This window comes from Rutilus rutilus (genome assembly GCF_951802725.1).
Source record: "Rutilus rutilus genome assembly, chromosome: 1".
Classification (NCBI taxonomy): Eukaryota; Metazoa; Chordata; class Actinopteri; order Cypriniformes; family Leuciscidae; genus Rutilus; species Rutilus rutilus.
In genome coordinates, this window is record NC_140209.1 from 13049249 (window position 1) to 13069637 (window position 20389).

Genomic DNA, 20389 nt, shown 5'->3' on the forward strand with positions numbered 1-20389 from the left:
GAGGCAAGGCTCACAGTCAACCTCTCCAAGTGTGAGTTTGCGAGGGCGACAGTGACCTACCTTGGTCGAGTTGTGGGACAGGGGCATGTGCGTCCCGTTGGTGCAAAGGTTGAAGCGATTGAGCGGTTTCCAGCACCAACTACTAAAAAAGAGCTAATGCGTTTCCTCGGCCTTGTTGGTTACTACAGAAGCTTTTGTAGGAACTTCTCTACTGTTGTGACACCTCTCACTAATTTGCTTAGAGAGAAAGAAAAGTTTGTGTGGTCTCCCGTGTGTCAAAGCGCCTTTTTGCAGGTTAAAACACTCCTTTGTACTGCTCCTGTCCTGGTGGCGCCACGTTTTGATCATCCTTTCAAGTTGTATGTGGATGCCAGTCAGGTCGGTGCTGGGGGTGTTTTGATGCAGGAGGATGACCGTGGTATTGACAAGCCTGTGAGTTTCTTCTCAAGAAAGTTCAACTCTTGTCAGCTTAATTACTCAGTGGTTGAGAAGGAAACCCTGGCTTTGATAATGGCGTTAAGACATTTTGATGTTTATGTTGGTGGTAGTGCTCCTGTTGTGGTCTTCACCGACCACAATCCTTTAATTTTTCTTAATTCGTTAGTGTCCGAACCAGAGATTAATTAGGTGGTCCCTGTTCCTGCAATCGTATTGCCTGGATGTTCGTTACATTAAGGGGACTGACAACGTGGTGGCAGACGCGTTGTCTCGAGCTCCACAGGCATAATCTACGGTCTTAAGGCTTTCCTCCTGTTTTTTTTCCCCAAACTCTTAATTTGCTTCCTAGGTGCACGGGTTGCTGAGCGGGGGAAGTAGTAAAAGGGGGTGCTGATCTGTGGAACCGGAATAGGACTGGTCATTGTCAAGTAAAAGGGGTTTGTTGATTTATGTAGTTTTGTTTAATAATCAACTTTTGATAGTTTTTATTTTTATTTTTATTTAATTATGAATTGAGTTGCTAGCCATATGTTGATGACGGGATTCCCTTGGGGACCCCGTTCTTATGGGGGGGGGGGGTGTGGGGGTGTGATGGTCTGTTGGTCTGGCCTGTTCCCTTGTGTCTGGTTTGTTCTGTGTTGCAGGGGGTGTGGTTTCTGCTTGTCAGTGAGATTGGGGACACCTGGGCCCAGGTGTTTCACGCCTTCATAAATCTACCACTCTCCTTGTTCCAGGGGAGCCCTTCTCTCCCGTGCATTTGTTGTTTTGTTCATGCAACACGCAACAGTATACGCTCAATTCATCCAAACATGCACTTCATTTTACTGACATACTGATTTTCACACCTCATGGTTATGTTATGTTATGTTAGTTGTTGTATCAGTGTTTTTGTTTAGTTAATAAATGTCATTTTTTGTGGTTTAAAACTGCGTCCTTCTATTTTTGTCATGGCTTTAGAGCCGGGTCATGACAACTGCAATAGAATAGTCTGGGGTGGGAAAATTAGTTTCTGGGGGTTATTGTGCAGTGAACTGTTAGTTTTAGTGCAGTGTTGTGCTTATGGGACTGGGGATGTAGAGGAGCAAACTGCGAGAAACAGAATTATTTCAAGTGTTTTGGGGTTTAGACGATTCCTCTTCTCGGACAAAATCTCTCCAGCCGTGGAAAAGATCCTTTCACAAGGAACAGAGGATGCAGGGGAACATAAAAAAGCCAGTGCCAACATGAGGATACAGATGCTTCTGTTGAGCCCAGACAGGGGAGGATTTCCTCTTTCTTGCTGGCTCCATTACCAGGAAAAAGGAAGAGTCACAAAAAGCATACAAATCCAAAACGGCAATCCAAATCAAAAAGCAATCCAGTCCAGATCCAAGAATCCAAAGCAATCCAAATAATCTTATCTAATTAATATAACAAGACTATAATATAGCTACTATAACTAATAATAACAATATACTATAACTATTCTAACCTGATATAACCCTGACACAATAACGACAATGACAATGATAGTTCTCTAACTTTCTGACTCTGACACTTCTACAACTGCTTCTACTACTCCTGACAACACCCAGGTGGCCCTTCGTGCAACCCTAGGTTCAGAAACGGTGTCCGAAGAAGTGCTTCAGACAGTTTTGATTGAGATCGAAGCCATCCTAAATTCTAAGCCTTTAGGGTATGTTTAGGCAGATCTGGCTGATCTGGACGCAGTTACTCCAAATTGCCTGCTGATGGGGCGCCAGATGGTTCCTTACCCCAAGTGGTGTATTCGGAGTCTGAACTTCTCACAAAGTGGAGATGGAGGAACTCCCAGGTATTAGCTGACAGATTCTGGACTGCATTTATAAGGCACTATCTACCGGCAATGCAGACGAGAGGAAAGTGGCAAAGACCATCACCTGACATCGAGCCTGGCGCTGTAGCCATGTTAGTTGTCCCCCAGCTTCCTCGTTCCCTATAGCAAATTGGAAGAATTCTGAAAGTCTATCCAGGAGCAGATGGCCGTGTCAGAACAGTGGAGATACAGATAAAAGACTACAGCTCGTCTGATAGTGCTTCCTGAAATCCCTGAAGGGGATGAGCATCCTGGATGTCAAAACAACCAACAGAAAAACTGAATTGATTTCCAACGGAGCAAATTTCCAAATAAATTTGGGGGCGGCAATGTTGGACAGGTTTTAGGAATCTTAGTCTTAGGAAAGGCTTAGCGCACCTGTCAATCATCGTCCTGAGTGTGGTGAGATGTGTCTAGGCGGTCTTTTGCTGTCAGGTCAGAATAGGTATTATTCCCTCACTTGCTTGTTATAATTTATACCAGTAAATCTAGGTGTAGTCCCTACACTCCCAGGAAATAATAATATCCATTACTTACTAGACATATTCAATTCAATTCAAATTTATTTATATAGCACTTTTCACAATACATATTGTTTCAAAGCAGCTTTACAGAAAGTGCATTTCAGAAATGTACACAGACAAATACAGTTAGTTAATCATGTATTAATTTAGGGCATAAACATATCGCCAGCGTTGAGTCGTCTCTTCACAGGCATCGAGTCATTTCTTCACGGGTGTTGGGGCATCTGTAGTTCCCATGGGAGGCTGGATACAAACTGGAGCTGACAATCTTTATTTACTTCGGGACTAGCGTCCCGAGATAACAACAGAAAAGCAGATGGGAAATAATTAGCGTAGCTGCTGTTCATAATATTAATGCATTCAATCTGATTTAACTGTAGTATAAAAGGTATTATGTGAACGCTTGGCTAAAGAGATGCGTCTTTAATCTAGTTTTAAACTGGGACAGCGAGTCTGAGCCTCGAACAATATCAGGAAGACTATTCCAGAGTTTAGGAGCTAAATGTGAAAATGCCCTCCCTCCTTTAGTGGACTTAGATATCCTAGGAATGACCAGAAGCCTTGAATTTAGTGATTTTAAAGAGCGCAATGGATTATAGGGCGATAGAAGATCCGTTAAATACCCAGGAGCTAAACCATTTAGGGCTTTATAGGTCATCAGTTATACTTTGTAATTGATACGGAACTTTATAGGTAACCAATGTAGAGATGATAGAATTGGTGTTATATGATCATATTTTCTTGACCTAGTAAGAACTCTAACGGCGGCATTTTGGACTAACTGTAGCTTGTTTATTGAGGATGCAGGACAACCAGCTAATAAAGCATTACAGTAATGTAGTCTCGAGGTCATGAATGCATGAACTAACTTTTCTGCATCAGAAACAGATAGCATGTTACGTAGCTTAGACATATGAATGAAATTCATGCTTACCTTCCAGCAGAATCGCTCTTGGAATCCTTGTTTTATTTGGTTATAATAAATTGCTCTGTCTTTTGCTATTAGAGCTGTTTATAATAGCTGAAGTAAGACTTAACAGTGATTGTCTTTAGATAAAAAAAAATGTGTTTATACAGAAGATAAAAAACACTGGTTAGACAAAGATTAAAACTCGTAGCAAATCAAAAGAAAATGTTACAGGATATAAAACTTCAGCTTATTCAATCTCAACAGGGCAGTCCTGTATGAGTGAATATTACAAAGGCTAATTACCTTGTAAGCAGTTCAAGCAATTGGAGTAAATATGAACTTGTTCTCATCCAAGGTTTTTCAAGTTACAATAATACAGCAGAGCAGTTTAGACCAAAAGAAATTTAGCTAACATTAAGCTAGAAGAGATTTGATTTCTCTCCAGTGTTGCAATCGACATAAAAATAAAAAATGCAGCCATATTTATACGGAACTGGGTTACATTGTTCCAATGCAGTTTCTTGGGTTTTTTTCCAGAGGAACTCAGTCTCATGACTGAGCCTTACAACATTAACCTTCTATTGCGTCAGATGGGTTTTTTGGTGACATCACTGTTTCCCATATATGGGCATTCTTGCGTCCTTTCCGTCCTCTGCGCTTTGGACTCCTATTACAGTTTTTTTCAATTGCTAAGAAGCGTTTGCCAATTCTTAAAATACTTTTTCTAAACTCTTAACACAGCAACACACCTACATCACACAATTAGCCAAATAGTTAATTTTCTTACCAAAACCACAGTTTGTTAAATAAATACAAACTCTACATTTCAAAACGCTAAAAAACTTTTTCAATATACTCTAACTCTATCAAAACACTGCAAACTCGTTTCAAAATCAAATAATTCAGTCAAAACTTTAGCATTCATTTTCTATCCAACATGAACACATAGTCAATCATACCACAATGACTGTCAAAATACTAACAGTTGGTGGCATTACAAAAACTGCATTACTTGTCATGTTTCAGTTCTTTCTGTATAGAACATACAGTATGAAATCTTTTTTTTTTTCATTCATTCAGCTGTGTGTGTGTGTGTGAGAGAGAGAGAGAATTTATGGTGCATTAGATGTGTACAACATAATATATAAATGGTAAGGAGTCATCAATACTTAAAAAAAAGAGTAAGTGACAGAATTGCTGCAGTAAAGACTTTATTAGCAACATGAAATTGCTGTCAGTGATCAAAACAAAAAAAAGGACAGATGTGATGGGAGTGAATTATTGATGAATGCATTTTTGATACACATTTTAATGTTGTGTGATTGACTCATTGATTAAGTGATGTTTGTATTGCTCATTTTCCTAACACCTCTGTTAATAGACTAATCAGTGACCTAGTGTCATAGGCTGGTTAGGAAAAAGGTGGAGACTGTTGCCCTTTAAGACCGTGTGCTTGAGAGACTGAGGTGTGCGTCGTCTGGACGTCATTTACGTGCAAGTCGACATCCGGTCAAAGAGTATAGAAGCCCATGAGGCGAAACTCAATAGAACGCTCCATAGCAACAGTTGCCCCCATGACGTGACGGCGCGGCCGCCATTATGGACTGAAAACTGAAGGAAAACGCCGAAAAATAATGGGAGTCAATGGCACTGAAAAACTTAACATAAGAAAAACTTAACATAACATAACATAACTTAATTTTTTCTGGCCGTCATATCTAAATATGAAAACAATTTAAAATACATTAATGAGGATGACCGACGTTAAATGACGTTAAATGACAGAAAATATACGTCTATGTGTTGGTTACGCATGGCCTAATTACCCTTAGGAAAATAGTATTTTGGGACAAAATATTACTATAGAAGTACTATAAGACTACTATAGAAATACTATAGCGGCTCTAGGATATTATAGAGGTATTACAGAACATAACATACTTCTGTGATGTTCTGTAATACCTCTATAATATTTTAAAGCTGCTATAGTATTTATATAGTAGTCTTATCGTACTTCTATAGTATGTCCCAAATTACTATAGTATTCCTATAAGATTACTATAATATTTTGTCCCAAAATAATATAAGATTCCTATAGTACTTTTTAGTAAGGGTATGTCCCCCACCGAATCGGCTTCATTAGCCTACCACTTACGGTTTGCAAAGATAATTATAAAATTACTGCAAAACTTTAATCTATCAATATTTATGTTCTATTATGCATTTTCCTTGTTATATGACTAACAGAAATTCATGAAATAATATAGGCTATAGGCAGACACACAGTAATAAGATATAAGTAATAAGATATTTATTCAAATGTTGATTTTGAAATTAGTGAACATCACCATATATATGATTTGGAAAAATAAATAAATAAATAAAATTATAAATGAACATTTCTAAAGACAGTTAATATTTTACATAGAATATCACAAAAATATTAACAACTTGTTTTTTCAACATCTTCAGTGAAAGTGCACACAGTGAATGTTTCAATGGCAAGAAAAAAACAATCTATGAATGTCCTATTACAGGCGGAAAGGTACAAAAAAGATGTGCAATCTAGCAAGTGCACACATGAACTATAAACACCTTCTATGGATTTTGCCATTGACTGGCGCTAACGATTTCAGCAGCTTTCAGTCCATAATGGCGGACGCGCCTCCACAGCGCCATCTACAGACTGTTACCCATAACACAACAGAGTTTCGCCTCTTGGGCTTCTATACTCTTTGATCCGGTTGAGTGTTTTAACAGGTGCTGGCGTCTGAGAAGGAACACTGAACAGTGGTAACCAAACGTTTTACGGCTGTGCGGGAACGAGTGAGACGGAGTATTGTGAAGACGGCGACGCAGAGCGATCACGGGCGCAGCTGTTAGAGATAAGTGACTCAGCGATCGTTTGGAGAAGGCAACAGTGGGCGGTAGTGATGTTACATATGACATTGAAGCTTCGATGCGCGTATCACATAAGCGACACAATTTGTAGTGAAGCCCCGTATCGAGGCGTGTATTGGTTTACTAGAGTCACGTGATCGATGACAAACGAAGCCTCACTTTCTGTCCAGTCACGTGCGTGTTTCGCTTTGGGTGTCAGAAGGCTCGAACTTCAGATCGTATTTAACGAGTCATTGTTGCCTCAGTCTGGTTGATATTTACAATTATTGATATTGACATTTAATAACAGATGATCCTATCAGACAATGTTTGTCCTTATTCATTGTGTGTGTGTAGAGAGAGAGAGAGAGAGAGAGAGAGAGAGAGAGAGAAGGCCTACATTAAATCGTATTAAATCATATAAGCTTATAAGCTATTATATTTTATTGTCACACTTTAATGTTAAAATTAATTTATTTAATGAACAAATCAAACACAAACATGTAAGGCTTTTATTTGTACACATAACATTGAAACTATGGAGTGTGTTGTGGTTGCTTCATCTGCCAGAGCTTCTAACACAGGCTTCTGGTTCTGGCTGCTTTATTTTAAATAAGCACCAGATGGCGCTGTTCTCTGCGCTGTTCTCGACACTCTCGAAGCTTTGAATCTTTTCCCGGAACAGTCAGGGGAAAGCCTCAGTGATTCATGAGGCTTCATTTCCCCATCCCTAGTGGGCGGTGAGCACGACGTCGACACAGAGCAATCACGGGCGCAGCTGTTCGAGTGTATCAGCGGTTGCTGTTTGGAGGAGCGAATCAACGAGTGCTGGTCGGAGACGAGTGAGTCAGCGTGTACAGAGTCGAGTGTATCAGCGCGGTTGCTGTTTGGAGGAGCGAATCAACGAGTGCGGGTCGGAGACGAGCGAGCCAGCGGTTGGTGAGACGGCGACGGAGGATTGCACAACGCTGGAAATTAATTAGACTGGGTAGTGGGAACTGCTACCCAGTCATATTGTGAGTACAACCCCGATTGAAGATCGTCTGATGAATATTGTTGATCCTTTTGCATCTAATTCATAGAGATAATTCATAATAAGAGACTGAAGAATTCATTTCCAGTAGAACTTACTTTCCATAGCTCTTTTTATTTTGCTGTGGTGTGATTTATTTGGGTTGCATTTGGGTTGATTTATTTGGGTTGCATGGTGTGGAGATTTGCGTGCACCAGTGGGTTGTAGTTAGCTTTTTCTTGCATTGGACTGGAGATACTGGTAGTTGTTCTCTTACGAGAGTTCTCTCGTACTGCGTTTGAAAAACGCTGCGGGAAAAGTCTCTTTTCACGAAACACTGAAGCAAAAATTATCCTTTAATTTTTCATATATGTAAAACGCGTTGCGGCAGCAGCAGACAGCTGAAGCAAGACGGCTTGTCTGCTCATTGGCTGCTCTGCGGCAACTGCATAAGCCTATCGAGCGCAGGCTGATGCAACATCAGACCAATGAGGGCGCTTCGCGCCCTCCTCGCCACTTCCCGCCGAGACGGGCGTGGCTTACCTCTATAAAAGGAGCTCGAGAAGGGTGACTCACTTGATTTTAATCTCTTCAGCGAAGCGCACGCATCGCTGGATCACGGAAGCAGCGTCGTCCGAAGCAAGCACTTCAGCGGGACGAGCCCTCGAAGCCGCTGGCCTACGCCGCCTTCTACAGCCGTACCTGCTGCGCTTTCCGACACCCATATCCTTTATTGTGCTCTGTTTTGTGTGTGTGTGTGAGTGTTCTCGTAGCACTCACCCCCTAAAAGAGCGGCGTCTTTCTAAAGATGCCTAAATCCTGCGGCTCGTGCAGAGCCCCACTCGCCGGGGGAGACGACCACGTCATCTGTGTTTCCTGCCTCGGTGAGGACCATGCAGCGCTCGCGCTCGCTGACGGCGGCTGCCCTCACTGCGAGCTTTTGCCTATGGTGGCTCTGAGGACCCGCCTGGCATCCTTCTCGAAGCCTGCATTCTCCGCCGCGATGCCGCGCCGTAAGAAGCGCCGCTCGCAGCGGGTCTCGGAACCCTCTCCACCCCGACCAAGCTCGCCGGTTCGCCCGCCAGCTTCACCGACCTCCCCCGAATCACTTCCTGATGCTCAGCGCCCGCAGCCCGCCGCCGCGTCATCAGAGGAAGTTGTTTCGGAGGCCGCGTCGGGGGAAAAGGATTCCTGTTCTCTCCTCGCTTCAGGCAGCGAGGATTGGGCGAGCTCTGAGGACCTCGCGCCTCTTGCCCGAAAGCCCTCAGTGAGAGCCAGCATCGAGACGGAGCTCATGCGAGTGCTCGCGTTGGCCGCGGCGAACCTCGGCCTCGAGTGGTCTGCACCGGAGCCCCCCTCTCGCACCCGGCTCGATGGTAGCTTCCTCCCAGGTGAGCGCAATTCTCCGGAATCTAAGCCCGCTCCTTTTCTTCCTGAGTTACATGAAGAAGTTGCGAAGGCCTGGAACGCGCCCTACTCTGCGCGTACACGCTCATCTGTGTCGCCTGCATTCTCCTCATTGGACAAGGCGAATGAACGAGGCTACCTCTCTCTGCCGCCGGTGGAACAGGCTATAGCGACCCATCTGTGCCCGGCGAACTAAACCGGTGTTGCCTTCAAAAGCCTGCCGCATGACGTCGACGCTGCTCGCGCGAATATTCTCCGCCGCTGGGCAAGCCGCGTCAGCGCAACACACCATGGCTACATTGCAGATTTTCCAGGGTGATCTCCTCCGTAAATGGGACGAGGCTGGACCTGATGCTGTCTGCATTGCGGATTTGAGGAGTGCTTCGGACCTCACGCTCCGAGCCACCAAAGCTGCCGCACAAGCCATGGGACGCTGTATGGCTTCAGCCACTGTCGCTGAGAGGCACTTATGGCTGACGCTCACGGAGATGGCCGATTCCGAGCGCATCGCGTTTCTCGACGCCCCGCTGTCTTCCGCTGGCCTCTTTGGTTCTTCTCTCTCCGAGTTCGTAGAGAGATTTACCGAAGCCCAGAAAGCGTCTCAAGCCTTCAAGCACTTCCTTCCGAAGCGCTCTGGTTCCGCGGCGGGTCGAGACAAACGGACCCCGCGAACCGCACAGCCTCAGCCGCCGCCTTCGGCCCCCTCTTCGCAGCAGCCTCAACAGCGCAGCTCGAGACCCCGCTCTCGATCGAGCGCCCGGCGCCCCGCGCGCGCACCGCGACCGAGGATTGTAGTGAAGCCAGAGGTCCCGAAGAAGTCCTAGCCCGCCTAGGAAAGCGCAGGTGTGTGAGTCCCGTTGCGGCCGGCCTCCCACCCAAGCGCCTCGCTGTCTCAGCCCCAAGCTTCGCGGCTGTCCCAGCGTTCTCTGCAAAGCGCAAGCCTGTACAAGTGCCCGCTTGCCTGCACTCAAAAGCCGTTTTTACGGCTACCCAGATATGTCTCGAAAAGAGTGTGTTTTCTGGTGTCCCGGCCATGGCCGATGGTGCTATAAATGTAGTGTCGATGCCCACTCCTCTGTGCCCATCCATACACATAAGCACAGCCCTGCACCCAGGGCTCGCGCAAATAAAATCGACTCAGGTCGATTGCGCCCCCCACATAGTAAAAGTGCCCACTACTCAGTGCCCTATGTCTATCAGATCACAGGCTCTCTGTAAAAACGAGACCTGTGAGCGCGCGCGCTGCTTACACAAGCAGCGCGCCCCAAGCAGTAAATGTGCCCGCTCACAGCCCACATCTACTCGCACACATGAGTCCCACGGGGCTCGCGCAGCCCTCCCTCACTCAGTCAAACACTGTTGTAAGGTCGAGGGCGAGCGCTCCGCCCGCTGTATTAAGCGCGCCCCCCGCCTCAAATGCCGCAGGCATAACGCCTATGTTTGTGAGCCCCGTAGCACCTCTGTCGCACGGCGAACAGAGCGCGCTCTGTATCCGGCCCTTAGCCAACCATGCAGATGCATGGGCAGCGCTTCCAGGGGTTTCGGACTGGGTCTTAGGCATTATAAAGAGAGGCTTCTCGCTACAGTTTTATCGACGCCCTCCGCGCTTCACAGCGCGCGTCGAAACTTCGGTACCGCTGAATGTAGCACACCTACTTCGCGCCGAAATATCAAAACTGATAAGCAAAGGGGCGATAGAGCTTGTTCCCCGAGTTCAAAGCGAACAGGGGATATACAGCAGATACTTTCTAGTCCCCAAAAAGGACGGCGGTATCAGACCCATTCTGGATCTAAGACGACTGAACAGAGTATTAGTGAAACGCCGTTTCAAAATGCTCACAACCAGCAAAATTCTCGCGCATGTTCGCCGAGAAGACTGGTTCATGTCGATAGATCTGAAGGACGCGTATTTTCAAATACAGATAGCGTCACATCACAGGCGATTCTTGAGATTCGCCTTCGAGGGTCAGACATACCAGTATACAGTCCTGCCTTTCGGCTTGTCCCTGGCACCTCGTACTTTTACGAAATGCATGGACGCAGCGCTCGCTCCTCTCAGACTCAGAGGCATGCGAGTGCTGAACTATTTGGACGACTGGTTGATCCTAGCCCAATCACGATCTCAGCTCATAGAGCACAGAGCCATTTTACTCGATCACCTCGAGAATCTTGGTATCACGGTCAATTGGGCGAAGAGTTCACTGAACCCCAGCCGAACGATTCCGGTTCTGGGTATAGTTCTGGACTCACAGTCTATGACAGCGCGGCTGTCGCCACAGCGCGTGCTGAACATTCAGCGTGCGGCGATGTCTTTCCGCCGCGGCGATGTCTTTCCGCCGCGGCGCTTTCACCCCGCTCAGAAAATTTCAAAGGATGCTGGGTCTCATGGCCTCAGCATCGTCAGTTCTCCGGCTGGGCTTGCTCCGCATGCGCCCGCTGCAGTTCTGGTTGAAAGCGCGGGTTCCGCGCAGAGCGTGGGTGTCCGGTCATTTACGCCTCAAGGTCGATCAGGACTGCGTCACAGCCCTGGTACCTTGGATGGCGAACGACTGGTACCAATCAGGTGTAAGCCTGGGGACTTCCTCGAGGGTGAAGATGGTGTCTACGGACGCATCCACCTCGGGATGGGGAGCGCTGCTCGACGGCAGACCGTCCTTCGGCCTATGGCAAAAAATGCTGTTCTTACTTAGTATTTTTGTGTTGTTTCCAGTCCAAAAATCTAAAAATTCTTAAATCAAGAAGTATTTACTAGAGAAGTAAAACTACATAAGAAATTCTTTTTTGTTTTCAGATAAACAGTAAGTAACTTAAGTAATTTTTGCTTAAAACAAGCTAAATTATCTGCCAGTGCAGTAAGAAAAAAAAACTTAATTCAAAAAAACTTAATAAAAACATAATCTTAAAACAAGATTATTTTCCTTACTGCACTGGCAGATAATTTAGCTTGTTTTAAGCAAAAATCACTTAAGATACTTTCTGTTTATCTGAAAACAAAATAGAATTTCTTATGTAGTTTTACTTCTCTAGTAAATGCTTCTTGATTTAAGAATTTTTAGATTTTTGGACTGGAAACAACACAAAAATACTAAGTAAGAACAGCATTTTTTGCAGTGCGGAACGGGAAAAGCTCCAACACATAAACTGCCTAGAAATGCTGGCAGTGCACAACGCGCTGACGCGTTTTTGTCCCCACATCAAGGACCAACACGTCTTAGTCCGTTCGGACAATATGGCAGTGGTGTCCTACATAAATCGCCAGGGCGGTCTGAATTCCAAACCCCTGTACAGGCTGGCGAAACGCCTCCTGCTATGGGCTCAGCACAACCTACGCTCGCTGAGATCAGTACATGTGCCCGGGCTGCTAAATGTGGGCCCGGACAGACTGTCCAGGAACAACGTTCCTACGGGCGAATGGTCTCTACACCCACAAACAGTCCGGCTGTTGTGGGAGAGATTCGGCAAAGCGGAGGTGGACCTATTCGCGTCCCACGAAAACGCTCACTGCCCCGCATTCTTTTCAAAGACCGACAGCGCGCTGTCCCAAAGGTGGCCGCGCTGCCCGCTATACGCTTTTCCCCCCGTCTCCCTCCTGCCTCAGGTGTTGGAACGGGTCAGGAAAACGAAATGCCCAGTGCTGCTTGTAGCACCGTTCTGGAAGAACCAGGCATGGTTCCCAGTTCTGATGCAGATAGCAGACATTGCTATCGTCGAGTGAGGAAGGGGACTCGAGTTTTCTTTGCCCTGTTAGGGCTTTAAGAACTTATATGTCCCGCTCTGCTGCCTTTAGACAGACAGAGCAGCTCTTTGTCTCGTTCAGCGGACGTTCCAAAGGAACGGCTGTTTCGAAACAGCCTATCCAGATGGATAGTTGACGCAATAGCGCTGGCTTATACTGCCAAGGGCATTCAATGCCCGTTGGGAGTCAGAGCGCACTCTACGAGAGGCGTTGCCTCCTCGTGGGCTTGGTCCAGCGGGATTTCCTTACAGGATATATGTACGGCGGCAGGCTGGGCCTCTCCGTCTACATTTATCAGGTTTTATAACCTAGAGGTTCCCGCCTTACAGGCTAAGCTTTTGTCGGTGTAATACTATGCCGACTATGCTGGGCTGAACTGTGTAAGACCCACGTTTTCCCACATTAGTGCAGGCTCCCTACCCTGGCAATGTGATGTCATATTCGCGTCTGTGGACATGTCTATATAAGGACGGAGGAATCCCCTCCTGTCTTTAGACTCTCCCTGTGAGGTCATGTTAAGCCTGCAGACGCTACAGTATAGGGAATTAAGGCTTCCCCCCCCTTATTCCCCGACTCTGTGTGAGTCTATCTGGTGATTATGCACTGTATGCCTGAAATGGCTTCCGGTGATCAGTGTTTTTATCCCAGCACGCACGGCGTTTTGCAAGGGGTTTCCGCAGCGTTTTTTAAACGCAGTACGAGAGAACTCTCGTAAGAGAACGTACTCGGTTACTAACGTAACCTCGGTTCTCTCTAGAAGAGGGAACGAGTACTGCGTTCCCTTGCTGTGCGTTTGGTTCACTCTGGTTCGCTTCGGCGATCAAAATCAAGTGAGTCAGCCTTCTCGAGCTCCTTTTATAGAGGTAAGCCACGCCCGTCTCGGCGGGAAGTGGCGAGGAGGGCGCGAAGCGCCCTCATTGGTCTGATGTTGCATCAGCTTGCGCTCGATAGGCTTATGCAGTTGCCGCAGAGCAGCCAATGAGCAGACAAGCCGTCTTGCTTCAGCTGTCTGCTGCTGCCGCAACGCGTTTTACATATATGAAAAATTAAAGGATAATTTTTGCTTCAGTGTTTCGTGAAAAGAGACTTTTCCCGCAGCGTTTTTCAAACGCAGTACTCGTTCCCTCTTCTAGAGAGAACCGAGGTTACGTTAGTAACCGAGTACGTTTCTTATTTCTTCTAGTACACTATACTCTCTGGATCTGTGGAGGCCTACATGCTGTGAGACTAACCCGGGACATTTGTTCATTCTCCATAAGGACATCATACCAGACTGTGCTGAGGACTGCATTCTTTTCGATAACTGCTTTTAATATTGAGATCATTTTATAGTCTAATAAAGTGTTTTTTTTTTGTAATTCAATCTACCTGTTGAGTGTCAATACTGTCCAACCCTCAGTGAACGATTAACTTGGGTCATGGGTTCCATTACAAAGATATGAGATTTTTACATCATTATAAGCAGGAACTGCAACACTGAAATCCGTATTTCTCCCGTCTCAGGGTAAAATGAGGGAATAATGCACGACCATTCAAAAATATGACTTGGTTTCTAATGATACAAAGCTTAATGCAAATGGGTGAAGTGTCCCTTTAAGTTTTAAGTAGTCATTGATCCTAAATGCCTGATTGTTTTTTTTTTTTTTGCTCTTAATACAATCCTTTACCTCCTTTTTAATATAAGGCTTATTATTGGGGCAGACTTTTATATTCTGTTTTGGGATCACAGCGTCAGAACAGGATTGTATGTAATCTGTGGTATCTTCTGAGGTAAGGAACAGGCTTCGCACACTAAAGAAATGTCCCAGTCTGTGCATAAAAAACAGTCTTTCAGTGTTTCTACACTGGCTTCCGACCATACATTGATAGATTTAACCAGAGGTTTGCAGCTCTTTAGGGCTGTCTTGGAAATAGGGATCATGTGAACAGTATTATGGTCAGAATTTGATAGAGGTGATAATATGCCGCTGTAGTTATTTTGCTGTAGTGGAGGATAAAGATGAGTGTCAATAGTGTGTTTTTGACGTTTTTTTTTACAAGAAATTACAGTATTTTCTTTCAATAGAGCAGCTTTTATCATGTATCCTGACTCAAATAATGTGTTTCTAACAGCAAACACTCAGAATAAAGTGAGATGATCTGCTGATGATCCTGAATGGCTTGTTGAATGAGTGTTGATAGTCTGAGGCTCATCAATATTAACAGATCTGCTGAAAACACTCTTTATTTCATGACAATAGTTCCTGTTTTCACCTCATTTATTATGCTGATGTCTTCAGATCTCCTGTAAATTGACACTTAAAGCTCATTTCATTGGTGTCAGCAGACTGAGGGGATTTGATGATTACAAATATTACTTTTATTTATTTGTTCAAATGCTTTTCTTACAGTTCTTTACTACTTTCTATTTGCCCTTATTTAAATAAAGACACAGAATAATGTTAGAAATAGATAAATAAAAAAAATAGTTAGGAATATTTAGAACAAACATCATTTGATGACATATTCAAACATTGTAAGGATCATGCAGACCCAAAAATACTCATTGTCATTTTAAATCTTTACACTTTCCCACTATCCTTCAAAACACTAGGTTTTGCCCACTTGTCAGCTAGAAGTTTTTAATAATTTAAATAATTTTAGTATGAACTCTTAATCTTTTATATATTTTATATAAGCACAGGTCAGAATAAATATGTTGCTTAATTTTTACTTAAGTATATCTGTTATGCTAACATTATTTAACCTATGTTTTGACTTTTTTTACAAAAGATATTTTAAACATTAAAATGGACAGTTTACTTGCATTTAATGTGTTTTCCTATGTGTCCTAACATATTTAGTGTTTTGTAAACATTTTATAAAAATTGTAGTATAAAAAAACTATACATTTATCATCATGATTTTATAGAACTGGGTTCTTATAATAAACCCACTGGAATAAAAAGTTTTAACTTATATAATTTACACGTTATGTAATTAAGTGCAGAAATGAAAGTAATCTTACCTGAAACTGATATTACAGTAGCCAGTCTTAACAGTTTACGTGATTTGGCTCTTCTTGTTGATTTCATTTTTTTATTTCTTCGCAGTGTACCGTACACATCTACATCCATTATCGGTGCGCAAAAAGCAGAAACTTGAATACCAACGCGATAGCGAGAGATTGTACGGTAGTTCATGTTGACCAAAACACACAAGAAAAATCACAGACATTCGCATTCGGACGGGATTAGATTTCTCTGAGGACCGCAGAGTTTGACGAAAACAAGTAGGTAATTTGCTCTGGAATTTTTACAGAGGTCGTGTGAGAAAAAGACAGACATGGCAGATTCGGACAGGATTAAAATCTCAAAGTACGTCTGTGAAACAGAAATTTCTCTAACATCCCCTTGTGAAACTAGTCCCGTCCGAATAGGGCTTTAGTTACTGATATATTTTTGATTTTGGCAGATCATCTCCTCCAACCAATCTGCAGTTCAGTCAGTGAAGCTCCACCCACAGCAGTCATATGGACAGTGAAGCTCCTCCCACAGCAATTACATCATCAATGAAGCTCCTCCCACTGCAATTCCCAAATAAATGCTGTAAATTCCCATCAGCTACAAGTGAAGACGAGCATCAGAACATCAGGAAGAGCTGAAATCTGCAAAGACTGAGTTTATTAAAGAGGACAGTGAGAACATGAGTGATCCAGAACCCTGCAGAATGAAACACACTGAAGATCCTGAAGAACAAAGAGGTTGGTGTTTATTCTTCATTCATTCATGATGCTGAAGAACATTCATGTTAGAAACATTCAAGCACTTCATCACTTTTAGATATGCAGTTTAGCTATGAAATAGGTACTGAATTTTCAACAAATGTTCAGTAAAGGGAGGTTTGAGAAACTTTCATATTGATTGTCAACATCAAACCAAGTATAATTTTAGCTCTGGTTTATGGTTCACATTTTTTTTTTCTTGCAACCATGTTGGAATATACCAAATGTTATTATGAATTCCAAAAACCAAATTAATTACCAAAATGTTGGATATTTCTCAGTATAGTGAGAGTAAACTGTATCAAGTAAATGATCTTTCCATGGCTGACAGTGTTGTAAGTGTAACTTAAGCAAAATATGATTCATAGTTACTGATAAAGTTGTATTTTACATATAGACGTTATTCTAATTATATTTCTTTTTTTTATGATTTGTACTTTATTGATTTTCTCATTTGCAAACAAGAAATTATATAAACCCGCATGTACTTGACATATAAACAAACAAACAAAAAATCTGATATATGCATAAAACAACACAGTTAACCAATAAATGGTAACAATATAATAGTAACAACATAAAAAAAATAAAAATAAAATAATAATAATTAGAACAGTTTGAAAACAAAAACAAAACAAAAACAAAAAAACAACAAAAAAAAGGAGAGAAAGGGGTGTTGCCAACATAATAAGTTCCCACTATAATCTAAATCATATTTACCATGACCGTTATTTTTTTATTTTCGTCCTGCCACATGTTGCTACTACTGTGGGTTACAGAAATGCAAAAACTTCCCCCATTTCTCAAAATATACATCAATCCTCCCGTGCACACTATAGGAGAGTTTTTCAAAGGCTGCGACCTGCCCTAAATCTGAAAGCCACTCAAAAATCGAAGGCCTTCCGGAAGATTTCCAGTTTTTTACAATAACACGTCTGCCCAGCATAATGCAGCTCTGTATCCACTGTGATTCATTTTTTTTTTAACATGACTTAAAGGCCTAGGATCACCAAGAATGTATAAACTAGGACAGAAATCATACTGAGTCTGTGATATCTTTAAAATATAGTCATGTATCTCTCTCCAGAAATACTGGACTTCTGAGCATTGCCATAAGACATGAAATAGGTTGCCTTCCTCTCTCTGGCATCGCCAACATTCAGGATTATCCTTAAAACCTGCTATAAACAACCTTCTGGGTGTCCAGTAGAATCTGTGTAAAATTTTGAATTGTATGAGATGCGTTCTAATATCTCTAGACATCAATTTTAAATTACCAATGATCCTCCCCCATTCCTCATCTTCAAAAGAGCATCCCAAGTCTTTTTCACAATTTATCTTAACCGCAGAGCTAATATTTTGGCCCATCTGACTAATAAGTAAGGAATAATATTTAGATGCCTCGTGACCAGTGCCCACAATATTCCGGATCATCTTGAGAATGTTTTTATCCCTGGGAACATAAGAGGGGGAGGCTCTAAAATGCTTTGGAGAATATGTCTCATCTGAAGATATCTCCAGAATTGATCATTAGACAAGATGAATTTTTGTTTAAGTCTTCCAAAAGACATCAATGCATCATCCTCAAAAAGATCTTCCAGAACATTGATATTTCTTTCTACCCATTCCTTCCAAAACACAGGTGTTCCACCTATTAACAACTTTGGATTGGCCCAAATAGCAGATGAAGGGCTTAGAAAGGGTTCAACCCCTAAAATACAAGAAGTTTTCTTCCAGACTGTTTGTAGATGGGAAATAATTGGATGATTGCGCACTGATAACACGTCTGCCCCCTCTTATGTTCCCAGGGATAAAAACATTCTCAAGATTATCGAAACTGCGGGGTTCTCCGTGCATCGAGCGGACAGAGCAAAAGACCTCTCAGGTAAAAGCAGAGGTGGTGGTGTATGTTTTATGATCAACAAATCTTGGTGTGATCAGAGGAACGTACATTCTATCAAGTCTTTCTGCTCTCCTGACCTAGAATTTCTCATGCTTCTGTGTCGACCATTCTGGCTACCGAGGGAATTCACAGCGGTCATTATCACAGCTGTGTACATTCCCCCACAAGCCGACACAGACCGGGCACTAAAGGAACTGTATGGGAGAATAAGTGAGCAGGAAATCTCGCACCCTGAGGCCGCGTTCATTGTGTCTGGGGACTTTAACAAAGCCAACTTCAAGAAAATAGCACCAAAATACCACCAACACGTAAAATTCAACACACGAGGGGACCGGATTTTGGATCATTGCTACTCTCCTTTCCAGGATGGCTACAAATCCCTCCCCCGCCCACCACTTGGCAAATCAGACCATTCTTCCGTTCTCCTTCTGCCCGTTTACAGGCAGAAACTAAAACAGGAAACACCCACCCTCAGAACGATCCAGTGTTGGTCGGACCAATCAGACTCAATGCTACAGGATTGTTTTGATCACGCGGACTGGGAGATGTTCCGGTCGGCCTCTAATAACAACATCGAGGTCTACGCTGATAGCGTAACGTGTTTCATCAGGAAGTGCGTAGAGGACGTTGTTCCAACCAAAATAATACGGATCTACCCTAACCAGAAACCATGGATAAATAGTGAAGTTTGTGCGGCACTCAATGCGCGGACCTTCGCTTTTAATTCCGGGACTGTGGAGGAGCATAAACAAGCTAGTTATACCCTCCGAAAAACTATCAGAGTAGCAAAACGCCATTTCAGGGACAAGATTGAAAGACAGTTCAACACCACCGACTCTAGAAGCATGTGGCAGGGAATTAACATCATCACGGACTACAAAGGGAACACAAACTCCACAGTGAACACCGCTGCCTCTCTCCCGGATGAGCTAAACACTTTTTATGCTCGTTTCGAGGGAACTTACAACCCCCTCGCGGAGAGAGCTCTCGCGGCTGAAGCTACAGAGGTTAATACACTCTCCGTCTCTGTAGCGGATGTAACCCGATCCTTCCGACGGGTGAATATCCGTAAAGCCGCGGGTCCAGACGGCATTCCGGGCCGTGTCATCAGAGAATGCGCGAACCAACTGGCTAGTGTTTTTACGGACATTTTCAACTTGTCCCTCTCCCTGTCTGTAGTCCCCACATGCTTCAAAACGTCCATCATTGTACCTGTACCGAAGCAATCCAACATCACCTGCTTAAATGACTGGCGTCCTGTTGCTCTGACCCCCATCATTAGCAAATGCTTTGAGAGACTAGTCAGAGATTACATCTGCTCTGTTTTACCTCCCTCACTGGACCCATTGCAGTTTGCATACCGCAACAACCGTTCCACTGATGATGCTATTGCATCTACAATATACACTGCTCTCTCCCACCTGGAAAAAAGGAACACATATGTGAGAATGCTGTTTGTAGACTACAGCTCAGCATTCAATACCATAGTGCCCTCTATGCTTGATGTGAAACTCCGGGCTCTGGGCTTAAACAGCTTGCTGTGCAGCTGGATCCTGGACTTCCTGTCAAACAGACGCCAAGTGGTTAGAATGGGCAGTAACATCTCCTCATCACTGACCCTCAACACTGGAGCCCCTCAGGGCTGTGTTCTCAGCCCACTCTTGTACTCCTTGTACACACATGACTGTATGGCAACTCACAGCTCCAATACCATCATTAAGTTTGCTGATGATACGACGGTGGTAGGTTTGATCACCGACAACAACGAAACGGCCTACAGAGATGAGGTACACACTCTGTCACGCTGGTGTCAGGAGCATAACCTCTTCCTCAACGTCAGCAAGACCAAGGAGCTAGTGGTTGACTTCAGGAGGAGTGGCAAAGAACACAACCCCATCACCATCAATGGAGCACCGGTGGAGAGAGTCAGCAGCTTCAAGTTCCTCGGTGTCCACATCACAGAGGAACTCACATGGTCCGTC